This window comes from Macaca mulatta, chromosome 1 (genome assembly GCF_049350105.2).
Source record: "Macaca mulatta isolate MMU2019108-1 chromosome 1, T2T-MMU8v2.0, whole genome shotgun sequence".
Taxonomy (NCBI): Eukaryota; Metazoa; Chordata; class Mammalia; order Primates; family Cercopithecidae; genus Macaca; species Macaca mulatta.
This window is the reverse complement of record NC_133406.1, coordinates 197,193,956-197,206,383: the sequence shown is the minus strand read 5'-3', so window position 1 is coordinate 197,206,383 and position 12,428 is coordinate 197,193,956. Positions and strand designations below refer to the sequence as shown.

Here is a 12,428-nt window from a genome sequence, read left to right as displayed (position 1 = left end):
TAGTAGAGACGGGGTTTCACCGTGGTCTCGATCTCCTGACCTTGTGATCTGCCCGCCTCGGCCTCCCAAAGTGCTGGGATTACAGGCGTGAGCCACCGCGCCCGGCGGGGGAACTATATCACTTTCACCACTTCCTCACCTTAATGTGTGAATGGAACTATCATCTTCTTATATGATTCTTTCTTCTGAGTCATAGTGATTAGTCAGTGAGTGGGCACCTGACCCAAGCTGGCCCAGCCACAATACCTCTTTCAGATGTTGCAGGTTGCCCATCTGATATATGTTTCCTCTTTTCTCCATCCTAATAGAACCATACTCATGGGGACAGTCAGCCAGAGCTAACTGTACAAAGAGAAGTGGCAAAGAAAAACCAAGAGAGGCGTTATGTTTAGCACTTGGAGCTTCTGTAAGGGAATCAACCAGGTTGGCCTTCTTTTTTTTATTATTATTTTTATTTATTTATTTATTTATTTTGAGATGGAGTCTCACTCTGTCGCCCAGGCTGGAGTGCAGTGGCACAATCTCAGCTCACTGCAAACTCCACCTCCCAGGTTCACGCCATTCTCCGGCCTCAGCCTCCTGAGTAGCTGGGACTACAGGCGCCCGCCACCACGCCTGGCTAATTTTTTATATTTTTAGTAGAGACGGGGTTTCACCGTGTTAGCCAGGATGGTCTTGATCTCCTGACCTCGTGGTCTGCCTGCCTCGGCCTCCCCAAAGTGCTGGGATTACAGGCGTGAGCCACCGTGCCCAGCCAGGTTGGCCTTCTTACTTCATCTTAACTGTTTCCAAAATCAAGATAACCCAGAACTAACTTGCTTTTCCCATCCAAAGATCTAGCATTGTGCACATTGCAGGAAATACTTGGATCTCTCGGTAAAAAGAAATTTAAAGACCCAAAATCTGGGGCTTTGGGGCTATGTATTTATATCAATTTATGAATTTATATAATTTCATATAACCTACAGTGGAGGTTGGGACAGAGAATTAGGGACTTCAGTGTCTAAGAGCAATCTTTGTCTTTCACACATTATACTAATGTGTTTTATTTCATCCAGTCTTCTTTAAACTCTTTCCTATCTTGTTCTAAACAAGAGCATCCTCATTTCTATTCAACTTTCTTGTTTGAGCTACTAATCTTTCTACTACTTTCCTACAGTCTGCTCAAATCAGATTCCATATATCATGTTATACATTTTCACACCCAACCATGTGTTCAGTTATAGCTGTCTAGATTTAGGAATATCAACATTCAAGTGTCACTCTATTATTATTATTATTTTTTGAGCCATTGAGCCTGCATTTCTGAAGCTTCGGAATTTTTCTTTCCTACTTTACTCAATTTTACCAGTAATAGTCCATATTATATGGATTCATGACAGCTTGTAACAATGTCAAAAAGGAAACTAAATCTTGGGTAAAATTTTTCTTTCATAGTTTTCTATTATATCCAAGCATTCATACGGGAATATCCATGGTACATCTACGTTAGAACTCTGTAACTAAAATTTCAGTAGATTTAAACAGAATCATCTCACACACAGTACATTGAATAATAATAGCATTATACAAAACAGCATTGAGTCACTTTAGAAAATTTGTGCTTGCATGAGCTATCATCTATATTCTTAGAAGAATATTATAATATTTGCTGTTCCATGTTATACATTTTTGTCTTTAAAAGGAAGTTCCTATCACCGGCCCTGTATCTTTAGTTTATATTCTATTCCTGGGTGGTAATATTCTGGATCTCATCCAGAAAGCTTTCTGGGCCCCTCCCTTACATTTGCATCCTGTTGGTAACACACAAAGGCCCTTGGCAGTCTCAACTTATGGAATGGTAACTAACGGCACACTCAACCACATGCAAACTTAAATACAACCAGCATTTGTATAACTCAAAGGCTACAGGTGTAAACAGTTTTTTACATTAAGTTTGTAATTTGGAAAAAATCTCAGTAACCCTGACTACACAATCCTATCCTTCCCTCGTTTAATGTTTACACTCATGAATTTTACCCATGGTGTTATGTATGTATTTTTTACAACTTGGTTTTTCCCCTTAGCAATATATATAGGAAGTCTTCCCTTAAAAAAATAAAATCAGGCCAGGCGCAGTGGCTCATGCCTGTAATCCCAGCACTTTGGAAGGCCAAGGCGGGTAGATTATCTGAGATCAGGAGTTTGAGACCAGCCTGGCCAACATGGTGAAACTCCGTCTTTACTAAAAATACAAAAATTAGCCAGGCGTGGTGGCATGCGCCTGTAGTCCCAGCTACTTGGGAGGCTGAGGCAGGAGAATCACTTGAACCTGAGAGGCAGAGGTTGCAGTGAGCTGAGATTGTGCCACTGTATTCCAGCCTGGATGACAGAGCAAGACTCCATCTCAAAAATAAAAAAATAAAATCAATTTACCTTATTGTGCTCTCTCCCTTTAGCCAGTCTTTTAACTGTGTTTATATTAAAGATATGTTTTTATTGTTTCCCTACTGATAGGTAACAATATTGTTTCCAAATCTTTACTATAACAAGCAATACACATCCTTGTATATGCTTTCTTGTGGCATACAAATATGCATATTTCTCCAGCTTAGGTCTCCATAAGTGGACTTTCTGGGTCAAAAGATATGCACATTTAAGGTTCAAATTCACTGCCAAATTGTCCTTCAGTTTTATCAACTTATATTCCTACTAAACAGCCCCTAAGAGTGTCTGTTTCCCCGTGTCTTCATCAACACTGGATAATGTCAGTCTTCAAAATGTTTACCAACCTGAAGGGGAAAAAACGTTTGTAAGAATCAAGTCCTCAACTAGTCCTGAGGTTGAACATCTATCCAGATCTGGATAGATGTTCAACCTCAGGAGTAATAATAATAAAAATTCTGGCCGGGCGCGGTGGCTCAAGCCTGTAATCCCAGCACTTTGGGAGGCCGAGGCGGGTGGATCACAAGGTCAGGAGATCGAGACCATCCCTGGCTAACATGGTGAAACCCCGTCTCTACTAAAAATACAAAAAACCAGCCGGGCGTGGTGGCGGGCGCCTGTAGTCCCAGCTACTCGGAGGCTGAGGCAGGAGAATGGCGTGAACCCAGGAGGCGGAGCTTGCAGTGAGCCGAGATCGTGCCACTGCACCCCAGCCTGGGCGACACAGCGAGACTCCGTCTCAAAAAAAAAATAAAATAAATAAAAATAATAATAATAAAAAAATAAAAATTCTGTGAGTTGCTTATTTGAAATCTTCGTCCCCCTTCTTTTTTTTTTTTTTTTTGAGATAAGATTTTGCTCTGTAGCCCAAGCTGGAGTGCAGTGGCACAACTGTAACCTTGAACTCCTGGACTCAAGCAATCCTCCCTACTCAGCTTCCGAAGTGGCTGAGATTACAGGAGCGCACCAGCTAATTTTTATATTTTTTTGTAGAGATGGGGTCTTGCTATTTTTGCCCAGTCTAGTCTCAAACCACTGGCCTCAAGTGATCCTCCCACCTCAACCTCTCGAAGTGCTGTGATTACAGACGTGAGCCATTCTGCTTGGCTATCAGTTGGATTCTCAGTGTTTAATTAATCAGTTTAGAGGAGTCCTTTATAAAAACTCTGAATATTAAACGTTTAGTTGTTTTTGCTTATCTTTCGATTTTATTTAAAGTGTCATTCACTATTCAAAATATTGGCACTCTCGGGACTCTGTTCCTTTGTGGAAGGAGCCTTTGAGAATAAGGCTCCTGGCCTCTTGCCCCACCTTCCCAGTCTTACCCTGGGGATGGGAAGTGACTCAACTGGTGGGTAACTTTGGCAGAAGAAGAAGCCGAAACGCTCAGCTCAGCCACATCCTCCCTCCCCTCTGTGAAAAAGCATGCACCCTGTTCTGCCTCCATGCCTGCCCCTAAGTTTTACGGGAGCCGGCCCTTGCAGTTGACCTCAGGAGTGAAATATTAGCAAACCTGTCTGCCTAGCAGACCTAAGCCATATTGTCCAGTATCAGTTTTGATGGTAATAAAAGTAATATTTGTATTTCCATCTGCCACATTCCTGTGTCTATCTCTTAATAGGTTCTTGAATCAGTCAGAGTCCAAACAAAAAACAGATGGTACGCTCAAATTAGGATAATTCAGGAGATTTAATAACAGGACTATTTATGAAGGTGTAGGCAGAATCTAGAGGAGATACAGGGGGTACTGCAGCAACCTAGGGCCTCTGAGGCCTACAAGGGTGATGAGGGGCACAGGAGTTACTGGAATCCAGGAGGAGAGAGTCATAATTGCCCTCAGAGGAGCAGAAGCCCCCGGCTGTGGGAGACAGGTAGCCAAGGCAAGCCTACAGGGAGGAAGCCCAAGAAATAAATAACCTGACCTTACTCTCTTTTCTCCCCCTAATCTCCTGCTAGACCTCCCTGCTTGATAAAGCAAACAGAGTCAAAGGGCAAGGGAAGCCATTGATGTAATCAACACAGGTCCATCTACTTGGGCAGAGAGAGAAGAGGAAAGAGATCTGGGGGCATAAATAGAATATATCTGGCACAGTTCTCTTTCTTCCCTCAGTATACACTTTTATCTTTGATATGGGTGAAAAATTCGTGTCCTCATCAAAGGGAATGCACAAAGTCCCATTGGCTACTGTTTTACCAAGAGGCAAACTCAATCTGGCATAATTCCCCCTGAAACCTAAAGCATGACTTCCACCGGTGTTCTTCAAATAAGGAATTGGGTAAAAGTGAGGCGTGGTGTGGTAGGCAGAATTCAGAGACAGCCTCTCCAAATTCCTGCACCCTGAAGTGCCACACACCTTCTCCCAGTTATTCAATCAAACACAAATCAAGGGCTGCTGTGATGGGAGTTTGCAGAGGCAATTGAGTTCCCAAATCAGTTAGAAAAGGGAGGTTATCTTAGGTAAATCTGACCTAATTGGGTGAGCCTTTAAAAGGAACTGGGCTCTTCCTGGTGAAAGAGATTTGAAGTGTGATACATGAAAAACCCTCCATTGGTGGCCTTGAAGATGGAGAGGGCTTTGTGGCAAGAAGTGTGGGTGGTTTCAGTGAGCTAAGAGCAGCCCCCGGCTGACAGCCAGCAAGGAAATGGAGCCTCAGTTCTCTAGTCACAGGAACTGAATTCTGCCTCAACCGTGTGAGCTTGGAGAAGGACCCTGAGCTCCAGATGAGAAGGCAGCCCATGCAGTACCTGGATTTTACTCCTGTGAGACCCTGAGCAGAGAATCCAGCCATGTACACCAGGCCTAGACTTCTGACGTACAAAACTGTGGACTAATAAATGGGTGTGGCTTTAAGCAGCCTAACTTGTGATAATTTGTTGTATAACCCTGAAAACTAATACAGGAGGCCGGGAGCAATGGTTTATGCCTGTAATCCCCCAGCACTTTGGGAGGCCGACACAGAAGGAGTTCTTGAACCCAGGAGTTCAAGACCAGCCTGAGCAACGTAGTGAAACCCCATCTCTACAAAAAGAAAAAACATTAGCTGGGTGTGGTGGGGCACACACCTCTAGTTCCAGCTACTTGGGAGGCTGAGGTGGGAAGATCACTTGAGCCTGACAGGTTGAGGCTGCAGTGAGCCAAGATTGCACCACTGCATTCCAGCCTGGGTGACAGAGTGAGACTCTTTCTAAAAAGAAAAAAGAAGAAGAAGAAGAAGAAGAAGAAGAAGAAGAAGAAGAAGAAGAAGAAGAAGAAGAAGAAGAAGAAGAAGAAGCAGCAGCAGCAGAAGCAGAAGCAGCAGCAGCAGAAGCAGAAGCAGCAGCAGCAGAAGCAGCAGCAGCAGCAGCAGCAGCTAATACAGGGAGCAAACAGTAAGCGAACATAAAACCAGTTTTTATAGTCCCCATTTCCATAGCTGGGAATGGGGCCTAAACTGCTAATCACTTCTGCCTTCTTCCATCACTCGATCCAGGTTCCCTTTGTCTTCATGCAGCACCTCAGGTGGATGGGTGTCTTTACCTAGTGAAGTGACCGTAACATTCTTAACATTCTTTCTTGTAGGATCTGAATCTTTGATGGTCTTGACATTGTTGGGTTGTCACAGTTTTCCACTGACCAGGACTTTAGAGCAAGAGAGGACTAAGAGGTGCTCTGAACATCATTCTTCTGGCTCTACCATATACCAGCAACAAAATTATCCTCTGGGAATCAGGACCAATTGCCCCAGTGAAGAAAGAGGGCTTCTTATTTGTCTGTTCACTGGAACAACGGTCATTTTTCCTGGTAGAAGAATTACCACTTTGAACACTAGGACCTTCAGATCCACGGAGCCTAAGATTGCAAGGATAGTCTTTAAGTCTTTAAATGGATTATTAGGTATGATAGTGAGAGGGACCACTCCCACCACTATCCCTTTGTTCTTACACCTATGCAGCCTGGCTATGGGCACCATATATTGACTTCTGATTGAAAGCACACACTGTATCCTATGAGAGAGCACCCCAACATTGGAGGGTGTTGCCTTCCAGCAGGCACTGTAATGAACCTTTAGTAATCTGTTTCACCATTCTCTCAAGCTACTTGCTTCCAAGTTGTTGCAGGATCCCTGGGTGTTGCATTTCTGGCTGGAAGCCTCTGTGGCAAGTAATGCCTTTGCCCGAGTGTTGCTTGGGCCCGCTGGGCTCATTCCTCCCACTCAACCTGGCAGGCTGCACTCAGCTCATGCCACTGACCTGGACGCCATGCCTGCCAAGGGCAAGCCAGGCGTGGAGTAGTAAGGGGTATGTGAGTGAGCAAGCATGGGGTCTGGCCATTGCTTACAGGCAAGCATGCTGGCTGCTGCAGTGGGGTGGGCAGCTCCAGGTGTCAGCACAGGTGCTGGCTCAGAAAGGCTGCAGCTGGACCAAGTGCACCACAAGCAGCTTCTATGGCTGGCACCAGAGAGCATGGTGGCACCTGGAAGCTTGGAGACTCCAGGAACTTCAGAGCCTCAAAGAGGGAGTCACAGCCCTGGCTCGGGGAGCTCCCAGGTCTGGGATCTCCAAAGGGCCACAGCTCTTCTTTCCTCTTCTCCCACAATGTGGTGAGCAAGGGGTGTGTTTCAGCCGTGTTTGTGTTACAGCTCTTTCAGCCCCGCCATTTGGCAGGTCCTGCATCCAGGAAGAATGAGGTATGCGGACAAGTGCAGGATGAGCAAGGCAAAGAGGAGCTGTATGGAGTGACAGAATAGCTCAGAGGAGGCCCTGGAGTGGGAAGCTTCTCTCTACAGATGGTCATCCAGACATCTGTTCAGCTATGGCTAAGCCTGGGGCTTTTATGGGCCTCAGAGAGGCCAAAGTGTGGACTGGTTAGTCCATGGGTGGCCCCAGAAAAGGCACCACAAGTTCAGACTGGCAGTCCCACCCCCAGCTTTCAGGCCCTCCCTGGCCTGAAGGTGGAGCCTCACCACAGACCCATTCCCTTCTGTGCAGGAGCTTGTCTGCCTCCTGCTGCTGTTGATGGTGCCCAGGCTGTTTGTGCCAAGGAGCAGGCCTGTGCCAAGATGCCCTCAACTTCCCCTTGGCTTCCCTCCTGTACTGATTAGTGCCCAAAGTCTGGAGGGGGCCAAGGCGACAGGGGGCTGGCATGTTAGCACTGCCCCAAGCGTTCTCACGCCCAGCCAGGCTATGACAGCACTCAGCCTTGGCCCCAACCTTACTCTGAGATCGGAGCAGGCATGGGAGTGGGAAGAGGCCGGCAGTGGGAGCAGACACCTCTGAGCCTGCAGGGGGAAGGGGGACGCTCCCAGGCCCCTGAGAGTGCCCAGATGCCTGGGTCCACAGCTGTGGCTTGGGCGGTTGCAGCTACACCCAGATAGGTGAGGCTTCTGCCTGCTCCTGGCCCCCCCAAGAGCACAGGGATGCCTGGGTCCACAGTCATGACTTGGGCAGTTGTAACTGTACCTGGAAGGGTGGGGCTTCTTCCTGCTCTGTGGAGTGAAAGGCCCGAGTCCGCAGCCACAACTTGGGCAGCTGCAGCTGCACCACCCAGGGAGCTCGTGCCCCACCAATGCAGAAAGAGCAGGGCTCCCACTTGTCCTCAGCTCCTGCTGGCTCTGTGGAGTGTGCAGCCCTGGCTGCACCTCCCTGCCACAGCCAGCATGATGATAGCAGCCACTCCAGACAGGCTGCCACTGCCATCAAAGTGATAAGTCACATCATAATACCAGAGAATTTTATGGGCGGGAGCCCACTGCCGTACTTCCTATGCTGTAAAATGGGTCCCCTTATCAGAGATGACGTTGTATTTGATTCTGTGATGAAGAATAAGGCATTCCATAAGTCTACAAGTGATGCGGGAAGAAGCACTTCAGGCAGAGAAGACAAATGTGTACCCAGAATACGTGTTTACTGCATGAAAGAAAAACTCTATTCCTTTCACGATGGAGGAGTCCAAGGTCGGCTTCCTCCAAACCAAATGTGTCTCCATCATTGTGTTGTGAAATTCAAGGGCAAGCAACTTGTCTCCCACTTTAGAGAAGGATTACCCAGACCAATGACCCTCTAGAAACTTCACTTACATAATATGCCTCTTGGCCTCAGGCACACATATGTCTTACAAAGGCATCTAGAGTGCTTGATGCTTCCTACTCACCAGGTCCAGTTAACATAATTCCATCAATGTCATGGACCAGAATGACATCCTGTAGGGTATCAAGATGATCAAGTTCCCATCACACAATATTATGACAGAGAAAAGGAAACTTGATATTGTCCTGGTGTAAGATAGCAGAGGTATACTATTTGCCCCGCTATGTAAATGCAAACTGCTTCAGATTTTCCTGGGGGGAAAAAATGTTTTCTAGGTCAGAAGCTGAATGCCAGGTGTTATGGGCTGTGTGGAATTGCCACAGTAAATATTTCACATTTAGTGCTGCATCTGTGACTGACATCACTATGTGAATAAATGTACAAAGATCTCTTTCTCCATGCCCCGTCTGGCTTTTGCACTAGCCAGATAAGTAAGTTAAATGGGGATGTCCTGGGAATTGTCACGTTTGCATATCTCAAGTTTCTGGTGGTAGCATTAATCACTGTGGTTTCCCCCAGGTTGAAGTATCATTTTTGACTTTCTTGGTGTGGTAGGCATGGAAGTGAGCATTGGAGGGATCTCCACCAACAGAAGCTTCCACTTTGCCCTCCTTTTCACTACAAAAGCCTTCATTTCATTGGTCAAAGAACCCATCTAATCATTCTGCCAGTTATTACGTATCTCCCTTTTCTCTACACATTCTAGGAGTCAGGGGAAAACATAGGATGAATACCTGATCCTGTGGACACCATGTTAGACAGACTAGGATGTATGGGCTAGGATTCCATATATCACCTGATTTTCATAAGTTCCAAATCTCACTAGTGGATGATGGTGGCACTTCAGGGTTCTGGGGATCAGAGTGAGTTCAGGGCTAATATCTATTAACCTTGGGAAGATCTAGTATATTTCCTTCTCACTCGTGTATAGCTGGTATTTCCCTGGTAAATGGCTGCAGGCCGTTCTGAGGAAGGCTTTGGAGAAGACACATAATATACATTCGTGACCACATTGCAGGGACCCTCCTCCATTGAGGGTCTCCAAGTTTATGAACTGACTTAGGTCTAGGAATTGGGTAAAAGGCCGAGAATCCTCCTCCAGTTTCTACCCAGAAACCTAGAATGTTTCACCTGTATTTGTCAGGCAGCACCTTCACAGGCTGCCCAAGTATTTCATTTCTAGAGAGCTGCGCCACAATTCCCTACAGATCACAGCACTCTGATGGCCACTCTGCCTCTGTGGTTTGCAGGCGGCTACCTCCTCTCTGACCAGCAAGCATGGTCACCTTGCCTCATCTACTGTGGGGTCCCATTATTCTCTTTAAGATCAAGGAACTCAATTCCTTTGCATTGTCCCCAACTCTCATCTCCAGCCTATAGATGACAGTCACCACAGAGCTCTTCAAGGACTTCCGAATACCTTAGTGAGGGAAGCGTCCTTCAGACCTTCTTGGGGGCCGTGGTGAGGGAGAAGTGAGCAGGTTTGCAGAGCACAGTGCTGCTCGCAGTGCGGTGATTCTGAGCCACGCCAAAGTTGGAGAGCCACCGCTGTGGAACAGGCCTCTCTGACTTCAATGCGCATGCACAGCACCTGAGCATCTTTTAAAATGCAGAATCTGGCTTGGTAAGTCTCGGGTGGGGTCGAAGGTTCTGCATTTTCTGATGCAGGTGATGCTGATGCCTCTGATCTGGGACAACAGCTCTGAGTAGCAATGCTGTAGAGCAAGGCGTCTGAAGACTCAGGAACATGGGAATCTAACGGATCTATTATGTCAGGGAGTGGGGAGGTCTCAAACTTTAGTGCGAATCAGAATCACCTGGAGAGCTTATTAAAACACAGATTTCTGGGTCTCACCCCTACAGTTTCTGATACTGTAGATCTGAGGTTAGGCCTGAGAATTTGCATTTCTAACAAGTTCTCAGATGATGCTGATGCTGTCGGTCCAGGGACCACACCTAGAGAATCAGCGGTCTACCATCCTCCCAGTCCACTCCCTGACCTTTCCCTTGACTATCCTGACTGTCCACCTCGGCAAGGTTTTGCATGTCTTTAAGAACACAGCTAGCTTTTTCTGGAGCAGGCCTTGTACTTTGTTATGGGCCTGAAGCTAATAAGAGGTAAGGGAGGGGCCCTAAGGAGAATTAGCATTAGCTTATCGGGCAACTGCCCTGGGAACAATGATTGTAAGGCTTTTATGCAGAGGAGAGAGAGCTCCTTCAGCCAGAATAAAAGGTTCAGAGGACAACAGAGGTTCAAAAGTCTCAGCCCCATCAGGCCTGCCTTTCGGGCATCCTGTATCCCCTTCCTGTATCTGACAGTCCCACTCCTCCCCGAGAACTTTGCCTTGGCATAAGAGACTTGGTCGTGTTACGCATTTAATTGCTGCTGCAAATCTACAACTTTAACAGTCAGATCCTAGGCTTAGTTCTTAGCCATATTTACCCTTCAATTACTAGAAATAAGGAACCCCTCAGTGCCACCATAGAGGCATTCTGGTTTTCCACGCGTCTTTTTAAATGTATTTCCATAGCTTTGATTTTCTCTTTTTCCCTATATAAACTTCTTAGGATAGTAAAAGAATCCAGTTGGTTCTACTATTTTTTAATCACCGTTGTTGCCATAGCAATTAAGTGCCAGCGCCACTTGATCTCTTAACGCCTTGCCCATCACCTGCAATTCCTCCCATGCTTCCACCATTGATAATGTGGGTGATGATGATGTCACCACATGCCATGGATTACTCACTTCCTTATTCTTCCCCAGCAAGGTTATCGCTGTGTTCCTCAAATACATGAGCAACGGAATTCCAGAATCCCATTTTGAGGAACTATTTTCTGATTTCACAATTGCTATGTCAGTCTGAGTTCAAATAGGAAACAGATGGCACACTGAAATTACTATAATTCAAGGAGGCTTTTTATGAAGGGGCCATTTATGAAGGTTGGGACAGGGTATAGGGAACTCACAAAGGATAACGTGGTCATCCAGAACTAATAACAGCAGAATTACTGACCCCCCACTAGGCCTGAAGGGATGAAGACAGGGAATGGTTTCTGGAATCCAGAAGGAAATCCCTGTAGAGTGGGCCATGTGGAGAGCAGTGGTGACTTGTGGTCAAAGGATACAGCCAGCCCAGGACCTGTAAGGGAGCTCTCTGGCTGGGGATCTGCATTGGCTGAACCCAACACGAAGCCAGGAGGCAAGGACTCCGCTGGCATAGTCCATGCGGGGGCTCTCCTAGGAAGGCGCAGGGGGAAGAAGAGTGGAGAGTGGATTTGGCGTGGTGAACGTTTCCCTAAACTTTTCCTGATACTGTTTATTTTTCTTTACATTTAAATCTATCATCTTGCTCTTTGTTTTCTATTTGTCTCATCCGGTTTTTGTTCCTTTATTTCTCTGTCCTTGCCTTCTTAAGGACTAATTACTTTTGTTACTCTATTTTTTCCTCTATTACCTTGTTAATTTTATTAATACATTCTTTCCTTATTCTTCAAGCGGTTACTCTAGAGATTAAAATATCTCCTTACATCACTATGAACTCATGTTTAGTTTAATATAGACACAGATAATTACATCTAGAAATATGTTTATATATCACACATACGTACATATATACATAGGACCTACATCATACATACTTATATATGACATACACATATACATACATGTGTGTGTACACAGGCTAGTGCACACACATAGCTTCCCTTACTCTGTCAGCTGAGAAGGCCTAGGAACAAAGAACACCCCTAGCATCCAGTTCTAATGCCATTCTCATAACAGCAAGCAAGGCTTCTCAGAGAAATGGATGGCTTAAGTTGAAACAGAAAATATACAGGAGGACCCTGAATCATATTGTAGCTCCAGAAAGTAAAGGAGTGTTAAAAAATGATGAGAGTATGCCAAAAGGACACAGGAGTCAAATGAAAGAGCTCCCAA

The 12,428-nt window shown here is 45.8% G+C and overlaps 1 protein-coding gene across 1 annotated transcript in view; it reads right to left on the bottom strand.

Moving 5' to 3' along the window:
- The window catches only part of MED8 (mediator complex subunit 8), a 417,118-nt gene that overhangs the window by 88,166 nt on the left and 316,524 nt on the right, over positions 1–12,428 (bottom strand). The gene's annotated exons all lie outside the window — the stretch shown is intronic.